Below are 8,327 nucleotides of genomic sequence, written 5' to 3'. Positions count from 1 at the left end.
GTGCAGTATACAACTCATGCCCTTGAGTCGTATGCACATTATACTAGTCATATGTTCAACTCATATCTATGACAGTATGTGAGGGATGACGTTTTATTTAAGGTACAACTTAAACCTTGGAATTCATAAGATGATCATATGATTCATACGTGGTCGTAACCAAGTCAGTGTGAGGTAAGATGAGTTCTATCCACATTATGAGAGGATGAGTACAAGTCATAATGACTTGTTACGAGTCATATTTTATGAATCGTATACTAATTAGTAAAGGATCCAAGAGTCAAGCCTAGTGTTTTGATAGCTTTGTAAGTTACTTGGATGTATATTAAGTCCTCAAATAGCTCCTAGCTCATGAACAAGTCAAAACATCCCTTGGGTATTAAGTTCTTATGAAGAATATAACTATAGTCATATTCAAATGATCATAACTTCTGTTCTACAAATAATTTATAAGATAAAAACCCACAAATAGATATATAATTTAATTATCTTTCCAATGATACCAATTTTACCTTAATCCGATATCGAGGTGAAACGTTATGGCCAAATTACTAAAGCACTATTAAAGCTTCTGGTAGGTAGGACTCACTGATAAGACTTGTAAGTAGACCATACGAGTCTTCAGGAGGAGTCAAACCCATGATAGTAGGGGTCAAAAATTAGGTTCCTGGTGATGACTAAAGGTACGACCCATACACAGAACTTATGAGTCATACCCAAAATCGTCGAGACAGCTTCCAGACATTTCCTGATGATTTGTAAGGGGATTTTTTGTCTTTTTACTTATAACCCTCAAAGTAGCCTACTTTCTCTGAAAAATTAAACACTTAAAATGTTAATCTCCTCTCTCATACCCAAGAACAACAATTAGGGTTTCTTAGAGGCAAGAATAATTACAAGGATTCTTTCCTAAAGCTTCTACTACAGGTAAGTGGGGTGTTCATCAATTGATTCCTTTCACCCATTAAGCCCAAAAAAACCCTATTTTAGTTTAAAAGTATGAATCTTATCCTATTTTATGAAATCATCCAGGAAACTTGTGAATTTAGTATATTAACTTCCTAGTAAATCAGATTCAAGCCATGTCAACATGTGTTTCCATGTTATTTAAGTTACTTCATGTTTGAATTACAATTTACCTTGTCTTAGTTCCCTTTATTTCATGATAAATCCTCAAGTTATAAATTAAACCATGTAAATATGTTGTTTTCTCATGTTTAACACATTCCCATGTTCAAATTCATGTTTCATCTCATTCGTGAATTATTGCTGGCTTTGGGTTTTAATTATGACTTTATATTACTGTTTTAAGTAGTGTTATTGTATTTTGTCATCATTCAGTGATGGCGGGTTATGAACACTCGATACCTATGTGTTCTTACATGATTCTGTTTTAATTAACAAGTCAGACAGACCATGGTTTCATTATTAAAATCAAAACATCATGGTCATGCTGAGCATTTACAAGTACAATGCTATGTCATGTTAAACGACTAATAACACCAGTGTTATTTTAGTTGGGAGTAACACTAATCACCGAGTAAATAAAGGGATAACGACTTCCCCATAAGTAGAGGCATGAGTCATTAGTAGCAGTCCCTAAGTTCCAGACTTATGGCACAACTGTAGATTATGAGGGATCCCCTATTAGTAGTGGAATGACACCTTTGTTCTTTGAGACATTATCCTTGTGGATCCACATTGTCAGTCATGTGTTGGTACCCCTGGGAAGGTAGCAACACCCTTCTACTTGGGGTTATATGTTGGATTCCAGTAGCTCAGATTGGGGCATGTCAGTTACAGTTAGCTCCTACGTAGTTCCTGTATAGATCAGCTCAAGTTTGCATGACCAAGTGTAAAGATTTCAGATATTCAATTATACATACTTTCAGTAATTCAGATATTTAGATTATTTCAGTATATGTTTATGTTTGGTCTTACATTCTCAGTTTTACATGTTCATACATCCATGTTCAGTTGTCTTATACATTTCAGTTAGTCCTTATCTCATGTACCAGTACATTCAAAGTACTGATCGAATACTCTTATTTTGTGCTATGTTGTCTTATAACATAAGTTTGAAAGCTAAGTTCCTGACCGCACTTAGGCAGTACAGCATTATCCAGCAGCAGTAGTGTTGAGTCCTCTTTTATCAAGGATATGACATATTTTATTGTTATTTCAGCGTCTATTTATGTTTAGTTAGTTAGATTTAGTTGGGAGTCTATCTCATCAACTCCTCACAATTTTTAGTGGCTTTCAGATAGTTAGACTGTCAAATAGTTAGTCTGTTTTTAGTTTTTACCTATTGTTCCAGATAGATAGACATTCCTTTAGTTTTAGTCTATTCGGATGTTTCAGATATGTTGGATTATTTTTTAGTATTTATGATTATAGCATCTTATTAGTTTATTTTTGCTCGTGTGGTTCCAATATTATTTTATATAGTGCTCACAGCTAGTACCAAATCATGGGTTATCTTGTGATCACTTGTGACCGTAAGCACCATTGTTGCAATGAGGGGATAGTCTTAGGTCGTGACACTTAACTTTGGTTGACTCCCAACAATACCTGATTTAGTGTCCCGAAACGACCCACATCACTATGTGAACCATATTATTTCATCATCTTCCTCATACTAGGAGGCCATATTCCTACTCTTTTCTAGCCTTTTGAGTGATTACTCTTAAGGTCTGCTTTTTTTTTTTTGCACTAGCCTTTTCAGGGTCCTTTTTCAACTTTTCAACTTTGGACTTAATAGGTTTCTTAGGTAACTCTATGAGATAGTATGGAAAGGTCATTGGTGGTTCATATATCATCATCCCACACTCATCCACTTCCATAATCGTGATCATGAATAAATATTTATAGTGAGATGGTGGATTGGGTGGTTTGTATACTTTGAAAACCACCTTTTCATCATCCAATCTTATTTTTAGAGTGCCTTTTCTAAGATCGATCAATGCTCCACCCGTCGCCAAGAATGGATGTCCCCATATGATTGGCACCTTGTCATCTGCATCAAAATCAAGAGTAATAAAATCAACAAGGATAATGAACTTACCAACCTTAATGAGAACGTCCTCAATGATTTCATCGGGATGTACTCTAGTCCTATCTATCATTTGGAGCACCACAGAGCATGGACTTGGCTTTCCAAAACCAAGAGTATTGAACACCAATAGGTACATCAATTTTAGGATTGCCCCCAATTCACTCAAAGCATGAACCACATCATTATCACTAATTTGTATGGGGAGGGTGAAACTCTTTGGGTCCTTCAGCTTCTTTGACATTTTTGTCGTCACAATCGGACTGCACTCTTCAGTAAGTGTCACTATCTTAATTTCATTTAAGTTCGTCTTATTGGTCACCACATCATCAAAGAAATTCTTAAAGCATACATGTTCCTTAGCCTTTTTGAGATTTTTAGGGAATGGTGGCAGTGTTCTTTCAGGTACATGCTCAACTACCTTAGTTTTTGGGTACTCAGACTTTCCCAAATTTTAGCCTCTTTTACTACAACTAGCTTCTGCTCTACCTATTTTAGGACTAACTCTACCTATACCTCCTGATTTTTCTTAAGAGGTTTGTCAATCAAGTCTCTACCACTCCTCAAGGTGATTGACATTACCTACTTCAAATTTTCTAAATCACTAGGCACCCTACCTTAAAGTATGGTGCTCTTTACCTGAGTTGATTGCCCTAACTGCAATTCTAAATTATTCTAGACAAGTTGCTGATTTTTAATCTCTGCAGCCATTTGTTTTTTATTTGCCAGGATCTTCTTAGTTATCACTTTAATATTGCTAGTCTGCATGTTCTGCTACTACTAAAATTGTTGAGTTTGAGCCTGATTATTGCTTCCATGAATAGTTGGGCTGACTCTACCACTTATGGTTGTAGGAATTACGATAAGTTCTATTTTGTACAATCCCACAAAATCTACCGACTCTAGCTTTACTCCACTCAAGTCTGCAGAGTAACCATTAATCCCATAAATTACAGACCAAGATGGGATCTGTTGGACTACATTCACTTGGGCTAGAAGTTGGTTCACACACAACTTGTTGAACTGTGTCATAATTTGATTATGAAGAGCTGAAAAATAGGTGGCCAAAGCTGTGAAATTATCAAACTCAATCATGCCCGTGACTTTTTCACTACATTTCTGGAGATATCACTATGCCAATCAGGATTACCTTGTGCAATTCAATTAATCAAAGTATACAACTCATCATAAGTTTTGTCCACTGCTTGACCACCATTAGTTGAATTTAACAAAATCTTTGTGTTATGTTTAAGAGCTTCAAAAAATGTATGAGCTAATACCTCATTGGTCTATTGGTGATATGGGCAGTCCCTGAGAAGAGATTTGAACCTCTCCCAAGCATGATATAAGTTCTCATCCGACTTCTGCTTAAAACTCAAAATTTCATTGCATAACTTTATAGTCTCTAGATGGGAAGAATCTAACGAGGAATTTCTTTGCTAGATCATCCTATGTAGTGTTGGAGTTTGAAGGTTCTGCCTTTAACCATTTCTTTGCTTTGCCAAAAAGTGAGAAAGGGAAGAGTGTGAGCCTCACAAATTTTGTGGAGACTCTAGTGGGAATAAAGGAGCCACTGATCTCCAAGAAACTTTGTATATAGACCTATGGATCTTTGTGTGGCAATTGAGTGAACCGCCCACTGTTGTGCAAGAGTTGCATCATGTTCTATTTGAGCTCAAATCTACCTCCAAGTTTTGATCTGCGGATGGCGGAGGTAATATTGGTCGAGAGTGGGATTTCCACTTTGCATACTTTCCTGTGGGTTGGTGGATCTTTATACATTGGTACAAGATAGCGTTCTCTTGTTAAATTTGAGGTATCCAATAGAGAAGTACTACTTCTCTCCTCAACTAGTGTGAGCGTCACTCAGGTTTAAGATATGGTTCAACAAAATTCCTTTCCCTTGTCAACTTACTCTAGACTTGTACCTCGAAATCAGAAGCTAAGATCAAGTTATTAGCACTTGTGAAACAACTAAGAAAAACTTAAATTGAAACACCCCGATAATGGCGCCAAAAACTTGTTGCGTCCTAGCGAACGCACAATTTCCATGGTCACACAAGTAGTAAAGTGGCCTTTAAAATCCAAGTATCGAAACCACATGGACTTGGTTTAAAAACAATCCAATTCTAGTTTCACTACTAAGATTAAACAAGTAAGAATGTAACCAATAACGTTTGAAATTTAGGAATTGAAAGTAACCATAAATAATCGATAATGTAAAGTGTTAGAGACAATAATGGGGAGAAATTCAGGGTCAAGGAACTATGAACAATCCTACTTAGCCATAAAATCTCATTATTTTAGTTGATTACCTTGATTGTTGGTTCATGGGGTTGATAGCATGACTATGGTCTTTCGAGCCTCTAATCGTCTATCTAACTTAGCCCCACAACTACATCGTTGAGTGAGGATGCAAGAACTAAGATAAATACTTTTATATTGCATCTCATATATGAACCAGATGGGGCTAATTAGGTATGTTACTATCCTAAGTATAAATCTTAACTTCAATCCTTTGAACATATAAGATCTCACTCCATATATCCCACGATCTAGTCTATTATTCCTTCTTCCGGGCTCACAATAGAAATACAAGTTTAACCTAAGGGTTGTAAATCCATATAATAGTAATAATCAGGATATATGAATAACACAAACAATGATAATAAACTTAAAACAAAGTAAATTGAAAGCATAAGTAATCATGTTCTTGGCCTTAACCCTAGAAGAGGAAATTTAGCCACTCATGGTTTTACAATGAACCACAATTAAGAAGTTCATGTATATAAACCAAAAGTAAATTTAAGCAAATATTAAGAACCCTAAAATAATCCTCCTCAAGTATATTTCAAATGCCAAAAGTTGTCCAAGCTGTGTACAATAAGATAGAAGTATTCTATTTATACTAGGACAAAAGTTGTCCGTTTTATGACCTTAGGCGTGTCACGCTAGTGTTTCTCCGTGTTTTGGGCCGTGGTACGCCCTTAACATTGATGTAAACTGTTTTGGAAAAATTAATTTTGTATATAAGGTCATGTTACACCCTTATATCGGAGATCCAAGGGAGTGACACACCCATATGCTCAGAAACATTAGATTTCAACATTTGGAACTCCTTCCTTTTGGCTTTGATTGTCTTGCTTCTTGGGTGACTTTCCAGTTCACTTTCAACTTGTTTAGCTTCGTAAAATTCATATTAACATCATAAATGGTATCCTAAACCATCAAACAGGATGAATTAGTACACACAACACAATAGAATCCACCAAGATACACTAGAATAATGCATAACTCAAGCTAGTAACACTAGCTTTCTCGTCTAAACTCTATGTGACCAAATAGATTCCCAACTTGTTTTAAACACATATTGAACATTATAAATATGTAGTTTAACACATATCATTAAGAACACAAGAAATCCTCAAAATTAGGACGAACAAGTGCAGATAATGACACTTAGGTGCATAAGTCCACCTAAGATCAACTTTCCACGGGGATTTGCTAGAAGATTTGGCTCATTTGTAGAGGTTTAAATTGATTAATGTCATAAAAAATAAATTCACCAGAGTGATTCCTTGATTTTTAAGTTTGTTACCAAACCTAGACCTCTGTATACCACTCAAGCAACAAATTTTCGGGGAAAATTCCATCTCCCCTTTCCAATATCACAAAGTTGAAAGTGCTGAAAATAAAGGGAAATTTTCTTGAAGGAGAGATGCCTCAGGAACTCGGTGATCTTCGATACCTAGATTATTTAGACCTGCAACTAAACCAGCTTACCGGCACAATACAACTATCAATCTTTAACATTACAATGATGCAAATCATTACTCTTACCAAAACAATCACTGGAAAGCTTCCAACAATAATATGTGACCATTTTCCAAACTTGGAAGGCCTTTATCTCTCAAGCAACTCGCTAAGTGGAGTTATTCCACCAAACCTGGAGAAATGCAGAGAGCTTCAACTATTGTACTGAGGGGAAATGTGTTTGTTGGAACTGTACCAAAAGAGCTAGCCAACTTAATAGCTCTTACAGGATTATATATTGGAGCTCTGCATTTGGAAGGTAGTATAATAATTCCTTACGGGAGATGAAATTCTCTTTCTTTCCCTATTCCGACAAACTAGTACTCATATATTTCTCGAAACTGACAGAAGAGATACCTGTAAAGCTACGTAACAATCAGAAACTACAACAATTGTCAATTAGCGATGATGATTGTACTGGTTCTATCCCTACAAGCACTTTCAACATGTCAGCACTATTGTTCCTAGGACTTCAACTAAACAGGCTTTCTGACACTCTGCCTTTAGATTTAGTTAGTGGAAGCCTGTCCTAGAAGAATTTATTTGTGCAGCAAATAATTTGAGTGGTTTTATCTCTGCTTCAATCTCAAATTCTTCAAAACCTATATTACTTGATCTCTTAGTTATCATTTTCACAAGTCCAATTCCTTAGCCACTTGGTAACTTAGAATATCTTGAGTTTCTGAACTTGGGGTGGAATAATTTCTTTAAAGATTCAACGTTAAGCTTCCTCACATCATTGACAAACTTTAGGAATCGAAGAGTACTCCGGTTTGGCTATATTCCACTGAATGGTATTTTTCCTACATCTGTTGGTAATTTCTAGACTCTCTACTGGAATTCGAAGGAAGGAATTGTATAAATAAGGGAAACGTTCCTAACAAAATTGGTAATCTTACTGGAGTGATAAAGATAAGTCTATTTAAGAATAAGTTGACTGGATATATATTCCAAATACTGTCCAAGACATGTTGGCCAAGCTGAAGACCTTACCATGACAAGCATTTCAGACCACATAGGTTCAAAAAGACCTCGAAGAATTCTATCATAAGCATAATTTATAAGGAAGTGCAAAAATGTAATGAAATTCAAAGAAAGTCTGTGAACTTAATAAAATGAAAATGCTAGACTTTGAACATAACAGTATAAAATAACATTTGAGATACCAGTCTACAAAGTCTCGAATCATGACTAAACATCCTAGGCCGGGACATGGCCCTGGCGATATCATAAAAACTGAAAATATTGAATGCCTGAATGAAATGCCTACCGAAAGATGGAGGGATCACAAACTCTGATAATGTCTACACAAATCCTAATGCTGCTGGACAGTGAAAATAGGCCTCCAAACCTACATCATGGCACAAAATAGCCACCAGTGGACGGTCAATACGTGGAAGGTAATGGCATGTAAAATAGCTAAAGAAAATAACATTTAAATAGTACTGACAGTGAAAACTTT

At 35.9% G+C, this 8,327-nt stretch overlaps 1 non-coding gene across 1 annotated transcript; it reads left to right on the top strand.

Moving 5' to 3' along the window:
* Positions 1-4,342: 4,342 nt before the first annotated feature.
* On the top strand, positions 4,343-4,449 carry LOC124891150. Its single transcript, XR_007049545.1, has one exon. It is a non-coding gene; the product is annotated as a small nucleolar RNA R71 (small nucleolar RNA).
* Positions 4,450-8,327: the final 3,878 nt, after the last annotated feature.

Source organism: Capsicum annuum, unplaced genomic scaffold, assembly GCF_002878395.1.
Source record: "Capsicum annuum cultivar UCD-10X-F1 unplaced genomic scaffold, UCD10Xv1.1 ctg3129, whole genome shotgun sequence".
Classification (NCBI taxonomy): Eukaryota; Viridiplantae; Streptophyta; class Magnoliopsida; order Solanales; family Solanaceae; genus Capsicum; species Capsicum annuum.
The sequence above is the reverse complement of the archived record's forward strand: the minus strand, read 5'-3'. Positions and strand labels throughout refer to the sequence as shown.